The 26,600-nt window shown below is 38.2% G+C and overlaps 1 protein-coding gene across 3 annotated transcripts in view; it reads left to right on the forward strand.

The window, feature by feature from the left end:
• Positions 1–26,600, forward strand: part of LOC124163949 — a 250,680-nt gene that overhangs the window by 171,811 nt on the left and 52,269 nt on the right. The window lies entirely within an intron of this gene.

A 26,600-nucleotide genomic window follows, 5' to 3' on the forward strand; every position in this document is an offset into this window, starting at 1 on the left:
TTTCGTTCGGGTAAACGCTTAGTGCTCGAGAATGATTTTGTTTTTACTGCGAGTCGTCACGAAACTTTTCTACAAAAAATTTAAAGGCCTTTTTTTTTATTTCCCGAAAATATTCGCGTGATTTTCCTCGGCTGCTTTGCACGAAACATTCAAATGTGATCCGAGAGTATGGCGTCCTTTCAAGTAAGGTTTAATGATACACCACATGCATACACACATGTCGTTACTCTGCTAGACGATCAAACACCAGATCCAGAGTATTTCCTCATGTTCTTTTTCAGAAGAAGTTTGCTAATGGTTTTTTCAAATAAAAATCAAGGTTAACCTTCGTCCACCAATGAGTATATGCATGAAAACGAAGGAGTTCTTGCAAAATAAGAAATCGTAATCCATGAAGGCATGAAGAAAAATTGCAGGCATTCCTGCGTATGGTGTCGTGGAAGGTTACACGGGATTTCCACCGAGTCAGTTTCACCATCACGCCCGACGTTTCGATGAACGAGTAGTCCATCGTCATAAGGGCAAGACGTCGTATTCCTCAATGCATACGTCAATATTGTTTGTACTCAGAACCGGCAACTTTCATAGCATTTTACAGGGGCATGATAAACGTTGCGGAGCTCAAGGTAGCGAACGGATTTAGAAGAATTATGATGTATGTTTGTTTTACCACAGTGGGCAAGCTTTAAAATCAATATTTCTGAAAACGAAAATCAATAAGTAACTAAGTGCAATTACATTATTTAAACTCATAAATGTAGAACATTCTGAAAATAAAAATTGTATATATTCTGATTATTTTTTCCCAATTTATTCTGTTACATACACAGTAACACGAATGAGCAGGGAATTAAAAAAACGAAAGCAATTTTTGTATCTTAGGAATTTATGTGATTGGTTCTCAATGTGGCAGGAAAGTAAATTTTAAAAAAGTACGGATCTGAGAATTTGATACATTTATGGCAAATATTTCACTTTATCTCGCGGATAAATGATAGCATTGGGTACGAGCTTCAGTTAAGTATCTATAATGGATACAGTCATACCTAGATACTATTATTGAATTGCATAGGGTCAAAAAAACTTTTTACATCATTCGATAGATGATCTACGAAAGTAACTCCGAAATTAAAGTTGAACTGAGATACAACTCGCTCATTTCAAGGGGTGTAAGCTTATAGCAATTATGACAGTTGGCTATATTTCAAAGGTTTTGATATCTCCTTAATAGGACCGAGCCGGCCACAAGATACGTAAGCCAATGAAAGTTTTCAATTGTTTTATCCCTTACTTCGAATGCCGTCTCGTGATTTTTTTACTCATCATACTGTATAGTGGGAAACGGATAGATCAATTTTCTGAACAAGCATTTCCTCTTAATAACCTCATCAATGATGATCAGTTTCATTTTTGCTTTCAAAAACCATAGAACACCCTTATCAGTTAATTTACAAGAAAATCCATTCCTAACTTGTATCGAAACCTCTTCGTGTTAACTCAAAAAATGCAAAACGGTTTGAATATTTCTCCAAAATGGCTCAATTAGAAACCATAAAGTCGAATCACACCCATGGCAGAAACAAGAAGGTATTCATTTGACTGAAAAAAATGCAACCTCTTCGAGTCTGATTTCATCTAAACAAGTATATTTTTCCTCGTCAAAATTAAATTGCAAAATACACTCAATTCAGCGTAATTTGAACGAGAACACTTTTTTTGCTCAAAAATACTTCTATTTCCATGGCCATTGCTCGTTTCACGGAAGTAATTGATGACATATCGTACCAATAAAACGGAAACAGAAGCAATGGTTGTCAATTAAGATCCCATTATAGATAAAATTATGAATAATTCCGAACCCAAAGCTGTTCGTCAAATAATTTTCAATGAGGGAACCACAATCACAAAAATTACTTTAAAATTTTCACGCTAAATTTTATTCATCTGACCCCGGTTTCAGCAAATCTTTTGCCATTTACATGATAATTGCCACGAATTTCCACAAGTCATTGCCTGAAACTTTCAAATTTAGGCAAAAATTCGATGATTTGAGGATATTATTAGAATTCTAAGAAAATTCATCCTTGGGAATTATGATTTACAAGGCAGTTACGAGTACTACTACAAAATGGTCGTAAAATGGAACTTCTAAAAGAATGAAAGTCAAAATTATGGTAAATGATGAGCTCACTGGTAATAGTTAGCAGGAAATATGATAGATAAATGCAGTCCATCTATACATATAGGATTGAAAATTGGAAGGCGATGTTTATCGTCCACAAATCAACTTTCTGATCACTCTTTCTTAATTATGATCGACATTACTGCTATTGAGCGACGCTTTAAACGTTTTTAAGATACTTAGACTAAGAGTAATGGTAGCGTTTTTCATCGTCAATCCTATTTTTTGTTATTATAACTCAAGAGGGAAGAAGTATTTTCTAATTACCCGTGATATATCTGCTCAAAGCCGTCGGAGTTATCAAGAACACGGATTCAAATCGTGCTCGACTGTTATTAACAAACAGGTTCACACCGAACTTGACAAAAACTCCTATCATCGATCAAATCGACTGAATTCCCTTTTCGTGTGTTGGCGGCGTTTTAAATGAAGCCGTCAGTCAGAGATTCAAAACCACGACGCGACTTTTGAAAGGATTACGCGGAGAAAACTAGCGAGGATAGGATTAGGGAAGGATAGGGTTGAAGGAGGCTCGTATGTGAAGAAAGAAAAAAACTAGAAAATTAAATAAATTCAGATACAGCCGACTTCATTAGGGAATGGGGAGTCTTTTACTTGAGCGAAGGAACAATAGATGTGGAATAAGGAGTAAATATTTATGAGAGCGGTCAAGTAGGCTACGCAGTGCCAAAAAAGAGGCCAAAATGGAAACCCCAGCATCAATATTTATTTGTAATGAATAAGTGAGTAAACAATATATTTAAAAATAGTTTTTTCTAAATATTTAGTTTCTTATTTGTTCTTAATAAATAGTATTTTATCTCTCGTACTTCTTCATTTGTAAATTTAATGGAAATAAAATTTCCAGAAAAAAATTAAAGGCTCGAAAGGAAACACTATCGTCTCAGTCTATAGTCATAACATATTGGATTTTTTTCCTTTCTCTCGCATTCCATTTCGAACTAGCCGAAAATCGCTCTAATACCTGTTTACTCTGGGGCACTAATATCCGTGAATTTGACCCTCATCACGCATTTTTCGGCAAAAAATAAAACCAGCGACAGATTTCATTCCGTTTCCTCCTGTTTCCCGAAGGCACGAAAGTTAATATAAAGTGCCAGTAAGCCATCCGTGCTTTTATCCGAAGGTAAGGGGCGGGTAAGACAGTGTTAGTAGCGTCCAAAGAGCCCAATCCTAGCTCATCGGCGACAAGGTGGAGGGTCGTGGAGGAGGGCGAGGAAGTCATTAAAGGGTCCAATCCCGCGACATGCTTCCCCCCACAGACCCTTCCTCGACACCCGCAATCAGATTATTGCGAACGTCCGCCATGTGATGGGCCTTTGAAGATAGCTCTCGCTATATAGCTTCCAGAGAAAAAATATGGCTCGTGGAGAACACGATATGCACTCATGATGCCACCGGTAAAAGGGAGGTTTGCAGTAGAGTTATAGTGGAGTGTTAGCGTAATATTTCATTAGTGAATGAATACTTCAACACAGAATCATTATTCCGTAAGTAAAAGGTAGACTCGCGGTAGAGTAGGATTATACTGGGCCTATAGCGCAATATTCCATTAGTGAAAGAACACCTTCAGCACAGAATCGCCGATAGAGTTACCGTTGATTTCCGCGGAGAGGTGAGCATTATTCGTCCTGTTTTTTTTATATATCTACGTGTTGATTTTCTAATCCCCTAATATGCTAAGTTCTTCGCTAAGTTTCTTATATGCACGTGATAATTATTTATGAGAACTCATCGAAAATAAAAATATTGCCTCGTATGGAAACTTTAAAATGAAGAGTTGCATTCGTGAAGTAGGCTCATCAATCGGACGAGTACCTTCAGTTTGAATCAGAGATTAAAAGTTTCTCTCGCGGTCAGGACTCTGAACTTCTGGTTTTAGGGCAGGATCACTTCGTAACCGAAAGAACGATCGTTGATTGCCGGCGCCTGGCCCCTAGTATTGATCCGAAAATTTCGTAAAATAGTTTTTAATTGATACTTTAACGAAAGCTTTTTTTGTCACTACCCCAAAGATAAACCCTTAATTTCGAGGTCTTCTTCACCCCTGAACACTTCTTTCTCTTTACGAGAAATAATGACCGTTCAACGTATTTGCTACGGATAGAACTTATGGCCCATGGAAGGCGTTTGTAACTCACCAAAATCCTTTTAAGGCTCAAGTAAAAGACAGCAAAACACACCCTACAAGTGAGTGGAGAAGCCAAGAAAAGATGCAATGGGAATTGAGGATACCATACAACGTACCTCCGACAGACACGTGGCTACAAACAGATGCGATGTACAAATGTACATCGCATGTACATCGCATGTACATTTGTACATCGCATGCAGATGTACAAATAGATGCGATAACACTACATTCAACCACGCTCACTATTTCCCGTACACTACTTTTACCGAGGAGGGAAACACCCAATCGCAAGAGATGCTCGAGCCAAAGTAGTTCTTAAAAATGCTCCGAAAGTAAGAACAGACCAATAATTCTTGCAATGATTCAATTCGATATCATTAGCTGAATGCGCAGTGCGCCAGCTTCTCAGTAAGTAGAACATCATCAAGCATGAGATGTTGGATGGGAAACAAAATTTATTGCTTAATATTTTGCCGAAAAAGCCTGAAATTTGATCTTTGATTTGGGAATCAGAAAATAATTCCATGATGATATCATATCATATCAGTTTGGAATCATGGTTATAAAAAAACGCCCGGTGAAGTATGAAACACTCCACTAATTCATTTGTGCGGCGATTAGCTGTCACCACTTTGACAAAGCCTAGTGGGGTAGCCTTCAAATACATGCGGGATCAGCGGTCATATTGTATAGGGGCCAAGGAAGGGAGGAATATTGATAAATCCAATTGGTGAAACCCTTCAAATGAAATCGGATGGGGAAATGCGCCACACGTTGATGGAAAACAAGTGGAAAAGAGGATGCCTAAGGGGAGAAACAGGAGATTAGGTGCGAAGGGTGGAAAAACGATTTTCAGAAAACAAGCAGCGAGGGAGGGAGAAAATGTGGGCAAGTTTTATTTCTCTCAAAAGTACGCAAACAACAAAAATGCCCAATTAAAAAGAGCTTACCGAATGTCAACACAAGATCAGGTCAGTAGCGATTAAGAAACAGTCGCTTTCTACAACCAATCACGGCTCTGGCTGTGCAAAAACCATGAAGTCAGCTTTTTGGAGTAATTAGGACTATCAATACAAAATGAGAATTAAAAGAATGGGCTATTCTCAGCTAATAAAACACATCGTGACGATAAATCGATTTCAGCCTCTCTAAGTCGAATTGAACAAGCAGACGCTCTTCTTATAATTCTAATTAATCCCGAGTTTGGTTGTTGAGAACGGGACGATACAACCACCACTAATTGCACTTCATTGCAATAACAAATCAACCAGGGAAAATTATCTACCTTAATCAGAGCTTCAATCCCGCTGCTCCCCGAACCGGAATCTCTTGAGTTCGTTTGAGATCAATTCATTGCGATTTACCTCTATGGAACTCTGACTCTTAACGTAGGTAATGAGGATCTATCTATGCTTATGAATGTTTTTAGAAGCAGCATAGTTCCCAACATCTATTCTCTAACTCCCTATACTAAGGCTGCGGGTTCAAATCCTTTGAGTTGCGATACTCTATTAGAAAAATTCACGCCGATATTTGTGCTAGATCTAGTTAAAGGATTTAAGCAGAGTTTAAGTACCCTATCCGCTGGGTAGAACGTAAAACTGAAATCATAGACGCCTTACTAACATACCCAAATGCATTCCTACGGAAAAATTACTAGTAAACATTATTTTAGATCGCAAACTTATTTTGTCTTCAAATTTTCTTGTTGCGTTTTAATCTACATCAAATTCTGTCGATAAATTAGGTTTAGACAGCTTTCCCAACTCCTGGCAGTGCTGAAGTATGAGTTTAGCACTCTGTATCCACAATATTTTTGAAAACTCTAGAATAGACTTCACTTACTCATTGATTCGACCCGAAGGATGATTTGGATAGATGGTGATAGAGCTCACCCCAAACTTAGCCTGAGGCAAGTGCATATCACACCTTCATGGTGATGGGCCAGTGTTTTTCCCACCTTGCACATCGAGGATTGTGTTTTTGGTCATCCGAAGGCTTCACTCGGAGTATATGAACTTACTTAGACTAAAAAAATTACTCCTACGTCAAATCAGCCAGCTTAGAGATATATTGGATATTATATTTCATAAGTGGCAAAAAAATGAGTCTTCACGCTTATATTCACTATTCACCTACCGTAGGGATGTATTTATAAACACACATGCATTCTAGAGGTCGAATAAAGTGCTGTAAAATAGTTATGACTTTACGCTGATGCCAATTTACCTACGATCGTATTTTTTTAATTCGCAGGTCAAAAATTCACCGCTGCGGTTCTTAATCGTTGACGTAAGAAGGAGGAGGTCACACGAACGTTTCCTCACGCTATAGCACTTAAATCGAGTCTCGGACTCTAGATACAACGTACACAGTTATATTTACGCATGCTTAGTGATAAGGAATGGATAAGAATGGAAGGAAATGGCAAAGAGGTATTCTGGGCTCGCAGAAGCGAGAACTCACGGAGTCCTTTGACGAGAGGAGGACAAGTCAGTGATTAACAGGACGATACAGTGGTAAACACAATAAATCTTTGAGGCTCTCTTTTATCTTCAGGGACTTAGCGCGGAAGCCGTAACGGTGTTGAATCAGAGGCGGTCTCGGCAGCTTATACCCAAGTAAATCGCAGCGAAGGAAACCGTACAAAAGAAGAATCACGTTTTATTTTAAGTGCCGTTCTATCGCTGTGAAATGGGTCTCTTGAAGTAATCACTGCCAACTTTGGTTCACTACACCTCCTTGGTTTCCACGATGCGAAGAAGGGAAATTACCTAATTCAAACTAATTATGCATAACATAGAACATTTGGTGAAATATTTCTATCCACATACGGCTCTTAACATTAGCCGCATATCAATTAGGAATCGAAGTTTCATTTCAAACGAAATAAAGTTTATGGTAAATTTATAGATTACAGCATTTTTCAGTGAGTTAATGGAACCCAGATGGGGACACTACTAAAACGGTGTAATCGGTGTTTCTGACAATCAAGCAACAGAAGGTACTTTCGTCCTCGTTTCTCGACAACTCTTAAGAAAGACATTCAAACTGACAAATCAAATCATCCAAAATTGTATATTAATATTTTCGAATGCTGTGAATATGTCCATGGTTTTATCGATCACCCACATGACCTATTCTAAAACTTCTTATCAATCAATGTGTTATGCAATATTTAGACTGTATTTAATTAGTTCCATATTTCTAAGTCCATCATAAATATGTGTAAATATGTTACTTAGATAAGGGAACCATTTTTTAAATCTTTTTTGGTATAATTGAACTGAAATAAGTATCTCTTCCACCACTTTATTTCATTAACTGGCAATTTGTCGCTTGTGTACATACTGTTTATTCACTAAAAATTAACAAATTCTTCCCTTTCTATCTTCATTAATCTCTAACAACGGTCGCTAACGCTGTTTAGCGAGTATGAAACTTGACGTACAAAGAAGAATGCACTGTAGATTTCGGGAGTGGGTGCTGGAGTAGTTGGGGATGTAGTATTTGCTAAATGGCTTTAGTTCCAAACATTTCCGCTAAACGGTCAAAAATGGCATTTCATATCAGCCCCATCATTCGTAACATCAAATTTTAGAGGCGCACTATTGAGAGTTGATTCGATCATTTTCATGAGAAAAAACTTCATGGCTAATACCAAGCAATATTAAACAAACTGTAGAGCAATGAGAAATAAGGGTCAACCTTATACACGGAAATTAAAATTTTTAATAATAGTCTTTAAAAACAGCTTTTTTTCTGGGGCCACTTTTAGTGGTTCCAGTTAAGCATTGAATTTGATCAGCAATCAGTAATAAATGTTCATACGTATATAAATATATTTGTTCAAGAAAGAATGTTATGCCATTTTATGACCACTTAGATTACCAAAATGTTTCATAGTAGCTGAAATGCATGAGCCTGAAAACCAATAAGCTAATTCATTTGAACTTACGATTTATGAGATAATTTAACCACCGAATTCGGAATCTACGTTTCGTTTGAAACGTACTTACCACCTGATGATGATAAAAATTGAAGGACTCAATTAAGCGCCTAATTTAATGCTTGACTTTGCACCCAGATACTAAATATTTTCGCAGGTATCTCGCAATGATGCGCGAGTTATCTGGTGTGAAGCGTTACTTCACAATATTTCAAGCTTTGAGAAAAAAAGAACTGAAATCTGAGTTTGATCGGTGGAAAGTATCCACCATAACGTCTTCCTGGTGACTGTATCTTTGCAATTTTTTTCTCGCCACGATGCATCGTGTGTTTTGCCCGTCTCTGCCTCCTTGTTCTCTTTTTCTTCTCTCGCCTTACTAACAGCTCACAGCATCCCGACCACCACCACAATGGCAACGATGGAAGAGAAGAAGATCGCGCATTAATAACACCAATCTCCTTTCTTCGCTGCATGGATTCTGTTCTTTCTTTAGTTAACAAACCAAAAAAATCATACAATACTCCAGCCCTTTTTTTCTTGCCACAGGGCGGGTCCAGGGGATTGTGGGAGGGTGATGGGGGGTGCGAGGAAAGGGGGTCCGGCGGACACCGCTGTCGTCCCCCTGGTACCCGCTCCCCCCTTCCCTCTCCCCACTCCTCCTTGCTCACCCGAAAAAATAAATCTAAACCACACTCTCTTGAGTTCGACAAAAAAATAATTTAATTAAAACAGGCCATATTATCAATCCATATAACCTTATCCTCACCCACTTTCACACACAAAAAATCTTATGAAACCTTAAAAAAACCATCCCCCGTGTCCAAAATTGCCCTCACCTAACCCAGTAGAAAGACAAAAAAACCATAGTAGCCACTGTTTCCTTTATGGGAGAGATGCGACGACCAGACTTTGCTGTGCCAAATGAATCCACTGCCTTCCTTCCCTCCGCTTTTCAATTCAAATACAAACAAGTGACACTTCATCCCAGCGGCGCCATCTGGGGATCGCGGCGCCTCCGCCCAAGCTATTTTATTTCCGTCTCGCTCTCTATAGCACTGCGTTTCGGAGAACGGAACAAAAGAAAGCGCGGGGAAACGTTTTGGAAAAAAGGAAAGAGAAAAACAAAACAAAGAGTTGGAAATGCGGCCTCCGGACGCCTCACTGCTGCCCTCTACAACTATCGCCTTTTTGTTTCTAAATACCCATCCGCTTCGCCTGGGCTGGAAGAGGGGTGCACAGCAAAAATAAATGAAAGCGCGGTGGCCGCTTGAATTTGCGCGGCCGAGGCACTGCAAGCTCGGTTTTGACGGGTGACCCGGGTGATTTCAATTGTCCTCGTCAGGACGCTAATGGCGCTGGTAAAAGACCGGAATCTGGGACGGGTGGGCAATAGAATGAGAGAGAGAGAGGGAGGAAGACGTGCGGACGGAACGCTTCATTTGTTTTGTTTCAAGGCGTCTGCTTTTGTTTCTCATTGTCTTCCCTCTCGATGACTCTAACCGGATGCCACCCTAAGACGCGACGTATAATCGCGACTAGCTCCTTAGCCCTCGGAGTTTGCAAGAACTGTAAAATAGTATAACATAGCGCTCTGAGGGGGGTCACCCACCACAACCGCTAATTTAACACACAGTAAATGATAAATAAGTCATCCCTAGGAGTCGAGAAAATAGATCATGCATATTCATAAACGAGACTCCAGGGAAAAGAAAGACCAAGAAAGCGCTTCACGGATCCCTTTTTAGCGGATTCGTTTCGCAAATGCCAACCTAAATGCAACTCAAAAGGTCAAAAAGCTGTCTCTCTCAGTATATATTTATACTTATATCTGCACATGTTTTTTTGCTTCTTATCCATTCTGTCCACTGCACATGCTTGAGAAGTGACCACGGCATTTATCCCGAGGGCATGTCTCGAGGTGGCCGCCCGTCGCCAGCGGATCACGGTTCTATGATCCCGTCTCAAAAGATGTCCTGCCACCAAGTTCACTTCACTCATTACTTATTTTGTCGCAAATGGCCAAAAATTAAAACAGCAAGCCGCGAGATAAATAAAAAAAGTGAAATTTCCGATCTAAAAATGGTCATTTTTTCAGTAACTTAGCAGACTAAAAAAAAATGTAGTTAAAAAGAACAAAAGACAGTATATGAGAGACCCTTTTTTAATCGGGTTGTTTGTAAGCTTGGGACGTAGCGGAGGTGACGCGCGGTGCAGGTTGACGCAGTCGGGATGTGGTTCAGCGGGGGAGGGCCGCGGCAGAGCGGGAAACAGGTGCCAAAAGATCAGAAAAATAAACAATTGAATGGGATGGGGCGATCATGAAAAAAAATTGAAGGGAAAAAACAGATGATCAGGGGAGAGGGGTGAAATGGGACCATGTCGTACAGATTTGTGGTCAATGGGTGGGGGGAGGGTTTGTTTCTGCACGAGCGTTGGTCTCAGCATTAAATCAATGATTTTTTCCCTTAACAAGGGGCTCATAAAAAAATAAAGCTGGGTGAAAAGAGATCCAAAAGCCTTGATTCCCGTGCGGGAAGGGATGGGTTTACGTTATCAATTTGGTGTCATCCGCGCCGAATATATTTTCCCCATTTTTATGTAACCACCAATAATCGCGAGAATGGCCTCCATTGAAACTTATGAACTAACAAAGTGTGGATCATAAGCTCTTGAACCGCCTTATGACTTCATCAATTGAGCATATGAACGGAATAACAATGACAAACATCCTTGGGATATTAGTGAGAGATAGCCTTCGTGGATCATAACCACATTCTACCTTATCTATACTGACGCAAGTTACGAGGAGAAATTGGATACGTCCCTTATACTACGACAAGCTACTTATTTCAATATTGGGACGAAGATTAAGGAAACATCTTCACTTCCCACTGCATACTTAACTGGCACCAATATACCTCATCCTCTGCTGCATACTTGGTGAAAGCAGTTTGTCGTCTCGTAATTTTCTACTCGTATCTTGGCTCCAAGACCTGTTCCGCCAGGACTTCCAGAATCTGAGAGTAAATAAAAAGGCACGACTCCATTTTCTACGCCAGCGAAGCCATTCTGCAAAGTCGGCCACTTTGAACAATCCCCAAACCCATCAAGTAACTAGGCCGAGGGGCGCAAAGAACATCGCTTGGGGATAAAATGGATTCAAAAAAGAAATTCTCCGAATACCTTCAAAGCCCGCCTCGGTGAAGCAACGACGAAATGCAGCCAGTGAGAGCTCTGCTGGTCATCCCATTCACTCAAGCAGCTGGAGGGCACAATACCGCTACTCTCTGGACGGCTTCTTTTTTGCCGCTGAAGTCACGTTCTCCAACAGTGCGCCCTGACAGCTGTATCCAGTAAAGGTTCCAGGGATACGAAGAATAGGAGACCATCGAGAAACTAAATAGTTAACCATTTAAACAAACGGAATACAGCCGGTCGGGAATATCACATTCTTCCATTTTTGACAGCGCAATCGATAGTGATCATTGCGTAGAATATGGCCAATTTATTAATTTACGCACGATTTAATTGGCACCTAGACCAAATTTGTTAATTTTTGATCGTGATAGATCAAAAAGAAAGCATAAAATCCCTTTGCCATCTTTTTTTATTCCTAACCTACTTTTCGAGTAAATCAGCGTGGAAAATTGAAGTTCTGAACCCTTTCCTGAATACTGGAGAGGAAAGTTGTGGACGTCACTTGATACTTTCGTCCCAACAGCGTGGACGCTAGTCAGCATGCATCTAACTCCTCACTCCGTCGAATTTCAGGAGACGTTAAAAACTTTTCGATAGCGATACAACTTTTTAAGTTACAAATTTTTGTACGTAACAGTGAGAGACTCAATGTAACACATTCTCCCCGCAAAAATGTATTTTTCTTTCATACAGTGCATCCAGGAATTGAACTATGAAATCATTTCTGATCAATAAACGTGATGCCAGCCAGTATTGGCAATCTCTTAGGTTGGTTAATTCCGATGACATCAGAGATCAGAAAATGGTCGGCAAGAGTTCCCCAACTATACATGTTTCGATGCTCATAGTTTTCTCCACCTAAATAATGAACAATTCAATGCGTCGTTTCTCGTTAATAGTTATTTACCACACTTCGCGCACGTAGGCAAAAAAATACAGCTACAAACCTTAAGACAGCCATGCCAAACACATAATGGTGGTAAAATAAAAAATGCATTTTCATTTGCTTGTTTCCTTTTAAAAAGCCTAATTATTAATTCCGACCATTCTTTATCGAACGTCAGCAATAATGTCGTATTCCTTTGCTACTGCGATATTCTGTTATTCGTTGGAATTACATTCACCTTGTAACACTCATCCATCAAGTTTAAAGTATCTATTAGTAATAGACGATTATGCTGACTCATCATTAAATACCGATGTCATGCCATTCGTAGCATGCGTTTTTGTATTCGTTTCAACTGAAAGCGCAACCAGTTTTATTTTAGACTGTTGAATTGACTGGAATTTATTGATTTATGAATTAATCAATAAAGTATTTTTGGAGTTCAATAAATCCATACTGCTTACCAGTCTGTAATAGAGGTCGATAACTTCCAAATTAACCCACAGTTATCTTCATAACAAAATCATCTCTTCCTTGTTTGATAGTACCATTATTCCCCGTTCAAAACCCAACAATACATGTTATCTTGCCTAAAAGCTTGAGGTCAAATGAATGCGTGTTTTTGACCGCTGTTAGATTAATCGAAAATTTACGTTAGATATCCCCTATTCAAGACGTATTTTGATTTGATTCATGGCCATATTGAAGGGAAGTTAAAGTGTTGATCCTTTAAAATGGATGAAAAGACCTTGTAAATTACTGAAATATTGATAATCCAGCATCGCTGAGTGTATAATCTACTGATAGATGTGAAAAGCGTGATATAAAAGTCATTTTAATCTTATGTAACTGTTCCTCGTGTCTCGGATAAATTAGAATGAATGATGTGATATATGCACTCATTCCGTTCGTTAGTATCACTAGCATTAAACTGACCTCAAGCGCTGAATTACAACCGTGAAACGTAGCCACGGCATAATTTATGTCCCTTTTTGAGTAAATATGGCATCTACCCTGCTTTCATTCAAATCACTAATGGATAAATCCATGCATACAAATTATTTACTTCTGAATATTAATCTATCTTCAACGATTTCCAGTCATTTATCAATTGTAGTTATTTGCATATTGGTATATAATACAAAAAATATTCAAATTCCTTCATAACCATAGAACTAGCGCAAATAATCAGTGCAAAATTCATCTCAAATATCAAACGACATAATTTATAGTATTTCTTGTTTATTGCCGTGCTTCAAGTGCGAGTAACGTCGTGGATTTAACGCCCTCGTCGTCGAGGTGGATACTGCTTGAGCGGGTTTTGCTTCTGCGAAAGGCTAAACTCCGCAATTCCAAAACAACGCTCTCCAAAGCAATGAATTTCACTAATTTCCGGATTCTCCGTTGTAAATCCAAATGGGTGTCAGCTACGTTCATTGATTCTCGTCTACCGCTAGGCTGCGACCGTCAGCAATGAAATCGGCTCCCAAATGAATTCAATTTCAATTGATCATTATCTGTGTCTTTTCGCAACGTACTTTCCATTAAAACTTAAGTTATTGTCTTGAAATTATCATGCTACACAAAGTAAAACTTAGCCAACATTTTAAAGTATATCAAATACATATATTTAGCATCTGAGAAAATATTAAGATTAAGTTTTCAAATTGCAGATGCAGGCAAGTGTTGACAATGGTCACCTATGTAACTTGGGAATCTCAAGTTTTAAGCTTAGTTAACTGCTGATTTTCTTCTAATACCATAAGAAAGATGGAATTTCATCCTATATATGCTCAATAGAAACTCCCTCTTAATAACAAATTATGAAAACCTCTGAAACCTGAAAATAACCAGTTAAATGGCTATCCGAACGAAGCAAGATACAAGTCAAGTTTTGCAGAGGAAAATGTGCGAGATATTGACGGCGAAACTTTATAATAACGTCAGAATAATTATTATCAATATTTTTGCAATGATTCGCTCCCCCTTTTTTCCACCGCAATTTCAAGATCCGTGGAAACGAACTGAAGAAAGGTCTTCTCCATTCAGAAAGAAGAGTTTATTGCTCGATATAGACAAAGAAACGCTGTCTTTCTATCACGTCCGTGATTAATTTCCCATCCATTAATTTTGTGCTGGATTACAATTTGTTTTACTTTAGCATTAACGCCTCTGCTAAGAGGGAATTTATAAAAACGGGTTGAAACATGATATACAAGAAAACAGTCCACATATTACATGAGCTTTGTACGTTCTTCACTACATTATGGCTAACTTCTTCATTTCCTGATTTCGTCATGTACCCTTCATTGTTTTACCTGCAATTTTTTTCCAATTCCTCTAATTTCTTGCCTTACTTTCCTCATCAGTCACTCGACTAGTTGCACCAATGTTCAATTCCCACTTTTGTAAATAGCTCTTCCCTCTTTATTAAATAATTGACTGCATTTACTAACCCATTGCTACGCTTAATTCTGCATTTTGAAGCGCCGTGCTAACTCTTGGAGCTTTTATGGCAGCAATGCCGACCAGCAAGGAATGTTTCTCTCACAATATATCTTTTTATTCATAAAAAAGGTAACTTTTATGAAAAGGTTCCAAAAAGTAAATGGCAGTTATTGGTAAATTTTTTTAATAGAAATGCAAAAGGCATTCATTCACGCAAAGGTTGATATAAGAATAATATCGCTATGTTTCTTTTTAAGATTGTTTGTTTCCAATGTAGTAAAATCTAAGGATTTGCTTGGCAGAGTATATTTTAATGAAATGACTCAAAGGTTTTGTTTAACCTTTTTCGAGCAAATGTAACGCAGCATTAATTCTAAAATTATATTACTCATTTAAATAACAACATGGTATTTTTGAACAATGTTAATAATAAGCAAAACTAAAATATAACCATTTCGGTAATCTTAAACACTAACATGTATTGAGTATAATTGGGACGAAAATCTAAATTTTTCGTAATGATGTCAACTATTTTAAATATATTTTTAAACAAACTGCTATTCTCGTTCCAAAATCACCATTTGTATGATAAAAAATTGATTTGCTTTGCAAATAGTCCCGTTTTAAAGGATAAATAATTTTCAAAATCACAAGAAAAGTATGCCTTGATTTCACTGAATTACAGTATATATGCTATAAAACCTACCAGTATAAATCTTAGTTTCTCTATAAAGGAAAGAAAATGGAAAAATCTCAAGAGGAACTGATTTTAGCCCCGGAGAGAATAATGCCACCAAAGAATTTTGACGTAGTCATTTATGAAAAGAGAGGACTTTTCCAGAAGACGACCGCGTCGGATAATAATATGCCTCCAGCAAAGTTTAAGCAAAGAACTATACCCATCATGTTATCTATACGCACGAAATCCACAATAGCCTCATATCTACCATTATTTTTCCCAAATTTCCTTTTTAGTTTACTTTATCCATAACTATCCTCCACCACAAGAAATACCCTCTCCAGCATAAGTCACATTTCGCTCAGTACCAGACCCGTTGTAGATATCGATTCAGTGGCAGATGCAGGGAGTGGGAAACCCATCCCGATATTCCTGGGAGAAGTGAAATCGGTAATCATTTATGTGATTCGTCAACGCCAGTTTTATTTTGACAATAGGGTGGTTTCCTATTATTTTTTTATTGCCTAAATCGAAAGATTATTACTCCTGGAGTACGTATTTCACGCTTTTAGATTTTTAAATGACGATATCTATTTTTCGCGATCAAATGAAAAGTGAAAAATTTCAAGCGCGCGAAAACGCGACGCTTAAGTAGGAATGAAGGGAAAAAGTCCGTGCGACGCATTTCTGGTTCCCCCTCCCGCCTGGTAGGTGACCTTGATCGAGGCTCTGAGCGCTGATAGGACGCAGGATGCTAACGGGTAGCTGAGTACCTTCCTGTCTGGTAGCGCATGGCTTAAAAAAGGTTTATTAATACCTTATCAAGCGAAGAAAACTTTCCGACCTTAGCCAGTTTTAATAGGTGATTATTAAGACATGTTTCCCTGAGTTCTGTGCCTCATGCATGCATTGGTAGCCTCTGACGATGCATAACTCCTATCCTCTCGTGTAGAAACTAGGTCCCTGTGACGTCACGTGGAGTGGAATCGCATGGGCGCCAATCTGGCCTTTTTCAAATGAGGTTAAAATTTGACCCTCGCCATTCGTCTAAACCGGTATTTCAAAAACCAAATAATTTGTGTATTATGAATACACTAATGGTGGGTAACGAATCGCCATCAATGCCTTTTGTTTTCTTTGATGAAGGAAACTACCCTATTCAATACTGTACACTGGTTCCAATCTTTAAGTTTTCCAAAAGAGGTCCTGCCTCGTCCTTGTGCCTACCTAATACCTCACCCTATGGCCCCCAGGCGTCCGTAAAAGTAGTGAACCTTCACCGCTACCACAAATGAAATTAGCTCGATCCACCCCCGAATTCTAAGGAACGGCACTGAAAGTCGTTTTACGCGAACTAAGTGTGACCGATTCGGACCGGACGCGAACTATGGTGACCGGTTAGTTTATGGTAATAGCATCACTGTGTTCGGCAAGATTCAGGAATCATTTTCCCAGGAAATTTTCAGCTTTAATTAAAATAATTATTAATTACGAGACATTGCCGATTCGGCCTCGTTTATCCACGGATAATCACTCTTATTTCATAAATGTAATAGCTAATTAAAAACATACAATTTAAAAGTGCATTCCATGATACTTTTATTTTATCCACAAACATTTTTCGAACCATCCACATTCATTCCATTAAAAAAAAAGAAATGATGCCGGAACAAAAAAGCATTTCTGCTAACTCTTGCGTAATTTACAGCATGGGGAGTAGTTATATAAAATTTATAATGACTCAACTCACAAATCGTAGAAAAAAAAACAATTTTATACAATCTAAAAATTTCCTTGTATTCTTAGAAGGAATGCAGGGTACGATTTTTATAAGAATTTTAATTCTTAGCTTAATTACACTCTTTTTCCCCAAAGCTTCGGTAAATCACGCCATGCTCTCATAATTTATCTCGACTCCCCATTTTACAGCGTTGGGTTGTTCCTTGCAGACCTCATCGTGGTCCCGAAGGTGCCGTAAACTGTTCCCTCGTGGGAAACAGTGGTCCATTTCCCTTCGGGGCACATGGGACAAGTTTTGGCTCTCTCTAACCATTACCAGCCGAGGTTCTGCTCACTAGGGAGACGTGAAATTTCCATCCTCATACTATGATGCAGGCCCCACGATGCACCTACGCCAAAATGGAATGATTACTCAGAACTGCAACGCTGCACGCAACTCGGGCATCTGTCTTCCACGTGGGAGAGTCCATGAACATTTTTCAGACGATTTACAGCAGAAAAAGATTATTATTATTCGCTCTAATGAATTAAGGAAGCCACACATGAGGCTATATTTTATAATTCATAATCTATCTGTTGAACTATAGGTCATATCAAGAGGTTTTAAAATGAAAATATGATAATATTTATTACCCCTCAGTTTCATACATGACCTGATGACATTCTCAGAACTCATTTTCGAGAAAGTGAATTTAACTATTTTTTTCTCCCACGGATCCCCTTATAGATATTTTGTTATGTATGAAAACCTATCAACAGGGAGGGAACATCTTAAACCACCTCTTACCCCATAAATAAGTTAATGAATACCTAACTTCTCCAATGCGGATCCCCAGACGATAAAAATTTACATTCTCAATTTACTCCGCGACTGACCTGACTTGGATTTATACAGAGCTATATGGCACCACAAATGCGTGATCTTGCTCATGAATCGATTTACACCTTTCATAAAACTCTTCATTTATCTCTTTCTTAGATTTACATTCAAATCGTTCAAATTGTAATTTCTTCAGATCTTTCGCACTAACCTCCCAAGCCCCATTCCTCATTCAATTTGAATTGCAAGCTACACCTCAGTTTTTAATGGGGCCTCTACCTCAACCCAGTGTTCTAAAAGGATTCATTGAGACGAGTTTCCTTGGTCTATTTCACCATATTTTTTTTAAACTAAACACATAATACTCAACCCTTCAAGAAACTATTGGCATGAGAGTAGGAAAGCGTTTCATGAAAGTGATTACATTTTCATTGGAAGATGTTTAATAAAAAGTCCCAAAAATCGACAAAAAAGAAGACATTCACGTCCGTTCCGAGTTACCGAGAGTATTAATACAGTAACTCGTGAGCACAAAGTAAAAAACGAAAAGTGAGAAAGAATGATGAACCCTTGGCGTAATAAAGTGCACGCGAAACTATTTTTACCTGGGGAGACATTCAACAGCTACAAAGCTTTAATCCACCCACAGAATAGCTTCTAGGAAATAGAGGAAATTTGGCGACGCGGGCATATCTTTCCCAGAACGCAAAATAGTAGGAGAAAAGTTTTCAACACTTCCCCTTGAGAAGAGACTTTATCCTGAAATGCGTCAACTGCATGCTCGAGATGATATCGAAGACAATACACAATTTATTCCTGAAACGAAAATTCGTGGAATTCGGAAGTAAGCTATAATCGCAAAATTACAACATTCACTACTGAAGTCTCATGCCGTAGTGTTCATGTGAAGGGTTGGCTGGGCTAAACAATCCGTCTATCATATCAAAGACAAATTTACACTCTAGAACCGACATACATCAAAACGAGATAACTGTTTCCTTTCAACAAAAATCTGATGGTTATTGAATATAGACGTAATTAAACTGACACTGAAAAACTTGACTTCTATCAAAGGCCGTAGTCTTGTTCTCTGCAACTCATTACTCACTCTGTTAACATGAATTAAGATAGGATAGATCGGTGACATTTGTTAACTGTTTACATGTGTTACATACACGTAATCTTCGAATGAAATATGGTTAGCACTTCGAAAATATGGCTGCTTTCTTTTTCACCAACTTTCTTTCATGGAAATGGCTTACAATGCTGTACGGCGAGGGTTTAACATCAGAAAACCGTATGAAGAACGTTGAAATGTTAAGAGTCAACGACAAAATTTTCGTGTCATTTTTTACAACGTTATCTTTTTGATGTGTTTAATATTATTTTAAAATATTAATCTTTATAATATGCAATAACTACCTCCTTAAAAAGTGACTATGATGCCATAATAAATTGCAAATATTATTTAGACTACAGTGTCTTAAGTTGTAACTTTAACGCTAAAAAACGTGTCACTAAAGTTTTAGAGCTTATGAAGTTCATAAAACTATAAGTCGATTAATAATGGAATCGTTCGAAAGAAATCGTAACCTTACATGTTTGACTTAATTATTTTAACCGCCGTAAAAGTAAGTATACATACCAAAAATTCATGTCAATATTTCAGACCCGCAGAACCATAATGGACGAGTAATGACACTATGTAAGCTGAATTAGTTTAAGGATTAAGCTATTATAGGATTGAGGGGTTGAGATGATAGCTAAGAGACTTGTCTTCTATCAGATCCCTCATACAGCTTAGCTACGTTCCACGAAGCGACTTTGGCAGCAATTACACGACTAATGAACTCCACACAACCGCAGTTAACGGGGGGCTCGCGGAGAGTAATGCTTTGCATTCGAAGTCTCGGAACCGTCGTTCCTCATTGTCTTCGTCACTCAACGCCGAATACTTCTCCTGCCGACTTCCAGCCCCCATTCTCGATCAACGCAACCTTTCGTGAAGGGAGTTTCAAGCCTAAGCCATCCATCGTCTTCACGGCAACACTCGATCCATCAGCCATCGGAGATCCGCTACTCCATCAAGTTTCCCATTTTTCATCTCTCCTCCGCTAGCTTTTGTTCGCCGAAGCAGCAGTAACCATTCTATCCACCCACAATCGATTATCCTCTTCCTTATTTTCCACTTTCGGATTCCTTTAAGGCTATGCTATGCTGAATAATCTCGTGGTTTGGTTCTCTACTTCCTCGTGTGATTTTATTTTTCTCTGAGACAACGTATGCATGCACACCAACATAAAATTTCGGTAACACTATTTGTTTTACCCTCAATTTCCACCCAGACTATTCCATCGGTGAGAAATCACTTGGCTCGTTTTCACTTTCACGTTTACTCAACTGTCCTCGTTGATAATGCCCATCAAAAACCTCCCTTGATATCATATACATTAGTTATATTTCGTTAAATTACTTAAATCCAGTCACACTTCCACTGAATCACGGGAACAATCTTCCCTCATTTTAGGCTGTTAAGCTGAGCTTTTCTATTTCTCCCCAATTTTTCTCATTTCATTTTTCTCAACATTCGAGTTTTATCTTCATAATATGAGCCTAGAGCCGAAGATCGTGTTCTCCAAAACGTTTCCAAAACTTAATATTCCCACTTATTCTCAAACAAAGATTTTAGTGTCTCTTACCGAGAAATTGACTCCATTCATGGAATGTCCAAAATACTCTTATTCCAAGAAAGCAAATAGTATTCCATTGAACATTTTTCCAAAAACGTAGCTTTTATCAACAGGCTCATTTCTTTTTGTAACGGTAAGAATCAAAATGAATATTAGAACCTTCGAGATGTAAAAAGAACAACAGAATGAAAATGATGGAGGGATTGAAAAGATATCGTCATTCTTTCTCTCTTGCCTAAAACCCTCATCAGACAGTTTAATCAAATCAAAAATCAAGTATCATAGAAATTAAAAAATTTCCCATCCATTAAATTTTTTGATCTGATTTAATTTTATATCCTCGTCATTGCAACAATAGACTTTTTTTAATTCAACAATACAGGTAGAATATAGAAGTATAATTACCACTATTTTTCAGTTTTTTTCATTCGTGATGAAAAAATGAAAAACCACATTTTTTAAACGAAAGTTGTCAACTAAATCTGCCCTATAAACAATACCATTTGTTTGTAACTTTTGATTACATATTCACCCAATAGAAGTAAAATTTTATTTTCTATATAAAATAGGATTTTTTTCATTATGTTTTGACTTCTCAGGGAGATAAAAAAATGTTTGAATGACAGAGGAATCGTCAAAGACTTCTAGTAAAAAAAGGTGCTAATCGATGAATGAATATTGAAATAGAATGTTGATCAAGCCACACGTTTTAAACTTATGACGAACCTCTTCCCTAATCATGACGTCTGATCATCTTTTTCATTCATTCATTCGTTTATAATATTCTCTTCTTCAGACCATCCGCAATGCATCAGGTGTTGCCTGTTCTAGCCTCGCTCATTGTAGTCTTCACGCCCATATATATATTGTCCCACTAGCTTCATCAGCAGGCTCTCCCCATTCTAAATATACCAAGTCGAAAGCACTCATCTCGCCGACTTGTTTTCCCATATCGCCCACTCGAAGCAAACACTGCGTCTATTTTCAGATTTCCTGAAAGTAAATAAACACTGTCCGTGATCATTTCCCCTTCAGTAACGTTTTAATGCCCTCCTCTTGTTTTTTTTTCTTTTTAATGGGCCCCATCATGGCGATCGAAGCTTAGGGTTGAAACACACAGAGATCCAAGAATAATTGACACTATTCGTCCTGCATTTTACTACAAATGAAAGTGACAGAAAGAACATCAGACACGTCAATTAAAGGAAGACGTTCGGAAGCCGAAGAAAAATATTCGTACATGGTTTGACGCGAAAACACTCGTTAAATCAGATCTCCGAAATGAAAAACAGGCGGAGTTCTTTTCTATACTCATTTCAATAGCTTACCCTAATTTCTCTCAGTTTCCAATCATAATGGCAATCTCAACGATTAATAATAATTTTTAAATCTATTTCTGTCATAAAAACAGCCATGACACTTTACCTCTATACAGATGTAATTGATTATATATAAGTTCTAAGTTCCCATAAAATCTTAGCAGAAAGAGAGAGTTGCTCATGGGCGTCATAAATAAAGCACATGATAATTAAAAAATCCATCAAAAAAAAGCAGTGACGACAGGTCTTCAGCCATATGACCCTATAGATACTTAATTAAATTCTTCGATTTTATACGTAACCCTTTTAATACCAGGAAAAGTCCGTCACATCTGTCACTCAGTACGAGAGATTGCCACATTCTTACGTTTAAATTATTTCGCTCTTCCTCACTATTTGTGTAATTCAACTTTCTCGCATTCCAAATTCAAGCCTCTTGCTTCCATGTTCATCAAGTGTTCCCTCCACGACCTCCGCTTCAACTACTTCCGGCATTCCAGCGACTCTTATACATATCCTTACACAGGATGCTCCTAAATACAAGCGCAGTGAAGAATTTTTCTCTTTGTTCCTGTTAGTAGAATGTGAAGGTTATTAATATCATTGGTAGTGTTAAGGAAGAGTTAGGATCGAATAATAACGTCTCATCGATATACTACTTAGGAAAGCTAAAGTAGGTATAAATGTGGCACACTATACCTACACGTAGGGGAAGACGACTTGTTATTTCACCACCTTGAAATTGTCCTAAAAGGTCAAGAACGATAATATTTATTCCTTTCATTTGAAATATAACACATGAAAGAAAGAAAACTAGAAAATTCTTTGGAACTAGTCCTGAGTTTTAAGCCGCCATTTTAGATCACCCATTACAGCTGCTTTTGCACTTTCTGTTCGGTTAAATAAATTTTGATTGTCATAAAACTACAAAATAAGAATTAACGACGAACCACTCCTCGTTGAACTTTTTATGACTTTTTATACGTATACAAGATAGCCATTTCGATTCCTCCCCATCCTTTCCTCAGCATTCAATCCCCATCCACTCGTGATCCACGTCCGCCCAAGCAATTCCCCTTCCGCCTATTCATTCTCCATACCCTTCGAGGCAGAATCTGACCCCCAAATTCCCCCCGTGGATCCCGAAGCGGGATTCTGACCCTTCCGGGGACCCTGGAGGGCAGAGAGTTTCCTCCACGTTCATTGAGGGCGGCCCAGGCCGCGTCACTATCCCCTGAAGGATGAGCGTCCCATGCCCAAGCCACTGAATAATTAATTCACCAACCTTCGGAGAAGCCGAAGTGAGGGAGTTTAAAAGGGAGAAACCGGACGGACGGTGACATAGAGGAAGCAGTAAGGGAAGACGACCAAAGGTGCATCAGGGAAGAGGTGGCTGCACGAAAATGTAGAGCCACACGAGTCAAAATGTATTTGAATGCGTATGAGTCCCTGATTGGAACCAGTTGTGCGTGTAGAAAAAAGATTGAGAGAACGGAAAAAAGCGACATGCCTCCATTGAGTAAAGAAATATCTAGAGTAATTTAAGTATACCGGGATTAGCCATGGTGAAAATTTTACGGAGTCACCCGCAATACAAAAATTGTGTGAAAATTCCACAGAGTAGAAAATAATTCGCCTTGACCGGGATTCAAACCCGGATCCCCCGATTTCCGGTCGAGTGTTTCAATCAGTTAAGCCACCGAGTCGTTTTTCCGCCCTGTGGAAATCCATCCATCTTGTCCTGTATAGTCCACAAATTTCCTCATAGGTGAATGATGCCTCGATAGATAAACTGGCTAAAGCATTCGACCGGAAATCGGGTGGTCCGGGTTCGAATCCAGGTCAAAACGAATTATTTCTTCCCCCGTGGAATTTTTACACATTATTTCTGGAGCTCTCATCTCGCAAATAATTCATTTAATGCTTAAAATATTGTCGAAATCTGTGTATCTTCGTGGGAAGAAAAGTTTCAGTAATTCGAGACAAATTCGAGGTTCATATAATAAAGATAATTTAATTGATTTTAATTCACATATCTCATATTTACCTTTCCAAGCGTTGAAAATATAAGATATGCAAACAAACGGAAAAATTAATGGTAAATATAACGCTGAAAAATCATACCTTGAGTTTAAATTTTTTTTAACCACAGAGATATATACAGAAATTATATAATAATACAACTTAGTGATAGTAATTTTGGAAATAATTTCGCATTTGCATCCAATAGGATTTCCGAATAATATGTTAAAACACGGACGAGACAATAGCTTGGAAATACAGCTTCCACCATTAATTGCAAATGAATCAAAATGCGTACGAAGATGATCTCCGTTTCAACTAAGTTTGATAAAAACAAAGAAGAACTTTTGGAGAAATTCCAGTATACTTTATCCATTCATTGACTGATTAACTTATAATATCCCATAACTTCTTGGCTACTTAGCGAATAGCCTAAATATATAGGACTAGCTTCCTAGTGAAGAAGCTTCCTAATTTCCTTTTCCTCCCATAAGGTTCATCAACAGTGTTCCCAGTTTTATTCCAAGTTAGCTAAAAAATACCCTGAGCACGCAGTTAAATCATACCGCAAGATAATTCTAAAGCAACCCCCTAACAAAATTCTAGTGATGTAGACCACTTTTCTAGGAAAAGGGAATGAATAACTGGTGCCACCAGATTTTGGTCTTCCGGGATGTCCATATTTCGGTTATTTCCTCCACTTGTGATAAACGCCACACTTTACACTGCTGACGTCATAAACCTCCTCAATCCCACTCAGCTTCCGCAGAAATTTTCAAGAGAGAATAATGATGGGATCGGGAATGTCAAGGGCCCCTCTGGGTTGGCTTACCACAACAAACCCTATTCGCGTGACACCGCCAGGATCCTTCGGAATTTAGGATGAGCCAACGAAGCTTCCTCTCTCCAAACGGCGACGGAGGTGATAAAAATGGAATTCCGTCCACTTTTCCAAACAATGAACTTCATCCCTTAAAGCTTTTTAAACCACAAAGCTCGTTTCCTTGCCAACTATCCGCGGCCGTCGAGAAAATAGGAGGTCGTAAATGTGACTTATTCTGGACAGCGAGGTTGAGAAAATTACCTGTGACTACGACCCCAGATAACTGAGATTCAGAAATCGATATTAAGGAGATGTTAAAAAAAAGATATTCACTCCAACGGATAGCAGATCACCACAAATTTATTTAGTTTCTTACTTTTCAAGTCCTTAATAAGAATCCAAGAGTTAAGTTCCGTTTAATTTATTTTAGCTAGAAAACGTTTTCTCGGAGCCCGTTGCATATTAAAACGAATAATCATAAATAACGTTTTGTCCTCAAACAGCCAATGCTAATTATATCTGCAAATAAATCGCTGATTTTCCCACTGCTTCAGTGATTTGAATGTCCATTTTTACGAAGGAAAAGTTATTCCCATTAATGATTTGAGCGAGTTACAAAAACGCTTAAGGATTGAATAAGGTACTTATTACAGACTTGCAAACAAAGGAATAAAATAGTTGTGACAAGAAAACGAGGAAAGCGTAGACATGAAAGGAACCAAGCCGCACATTCATGGTCACGGACATTAAGTTATTTTGAATCATGAGATCAAGGTATATTGATCCTGTATAAAGTATTAAAGCCACACATAAAACTGAAATAAAGGCCATTCACTAATAAGAAATAAGATATTTTCCAATGGGTACACTTTCTCGTGCGCTTAAAAAAGTTGTTGTCGGATTCAATATGATAACTCACTCGCTATACAAACCTTCATATCCATAAATACTTTCCATTAAAAGCATTATACTCTGAATGCAATAATCATCAGAGTAACACATTTTTCCAAACTTAAAAAATCATCTTTGAAACCCCCCTTGGAAATTTTTTTATCAGGAACGAAATTTTTCAAAGAGAGAAATCTAATGCAGAAAATAATTTAAATGATACAATATTAAGTGGAAGCCTCCGTAATAATTTGATACAATATTAACTTAAACAGTGAATAATATTCTTTCAAAGGTATCCATACTTTGTCAACAACCATGCGCATCAAAAACAATTGTCTCAATAAGTAAATCATACGGTGAAGTGTGTGCGTGCAGCACACATACCGTAAAATTTTTACCAATCTCTCCCGAGTAAAATCCCAAATGTGATTGAAAGTGAGTTCCGAATTCCCACACAAAAACAAATTAAGCAAGCCAACCGCTAATTCTCCTTTTAACTTCCGCCTTCGAATCAAGACGAAAAGAAAACCTTTGGGTTATTCATAGATGAGAGTTCAACTAAGAGTGCATAGGAACCTTCGAACTTCAAGTGAAGTATTCTAGCACACTATCACCCAATTCCAAATCGTAAATAGTAGGTACCTAGTTAACCTTAAAAGAATGCTACATATAACAATTCATCTCCCATGTTGACTACAGTCAAAGGTTTACTAGGACGGCCTTCATATATATCATCAACGGCCCGTGAAGATATCAAAGGTTATTCTAATGAAGCAGGTACTATGTGGAGTCCGGCTG

The sequence above is a fragment of the Ischnura elegans genome, chromosome 8 (assembly GCF_921293095.1).
Source record: "Ischnura elegans chromosome 8, ioIscEleg1.1, whole genome shotgun sequence".
NCBI classification, from domain to species: Eukaryota; Metazoa; Arthropoda; class Insecta; order Odonata; family Coenagrionidae; genus Ischnura; species Ischnura elegans.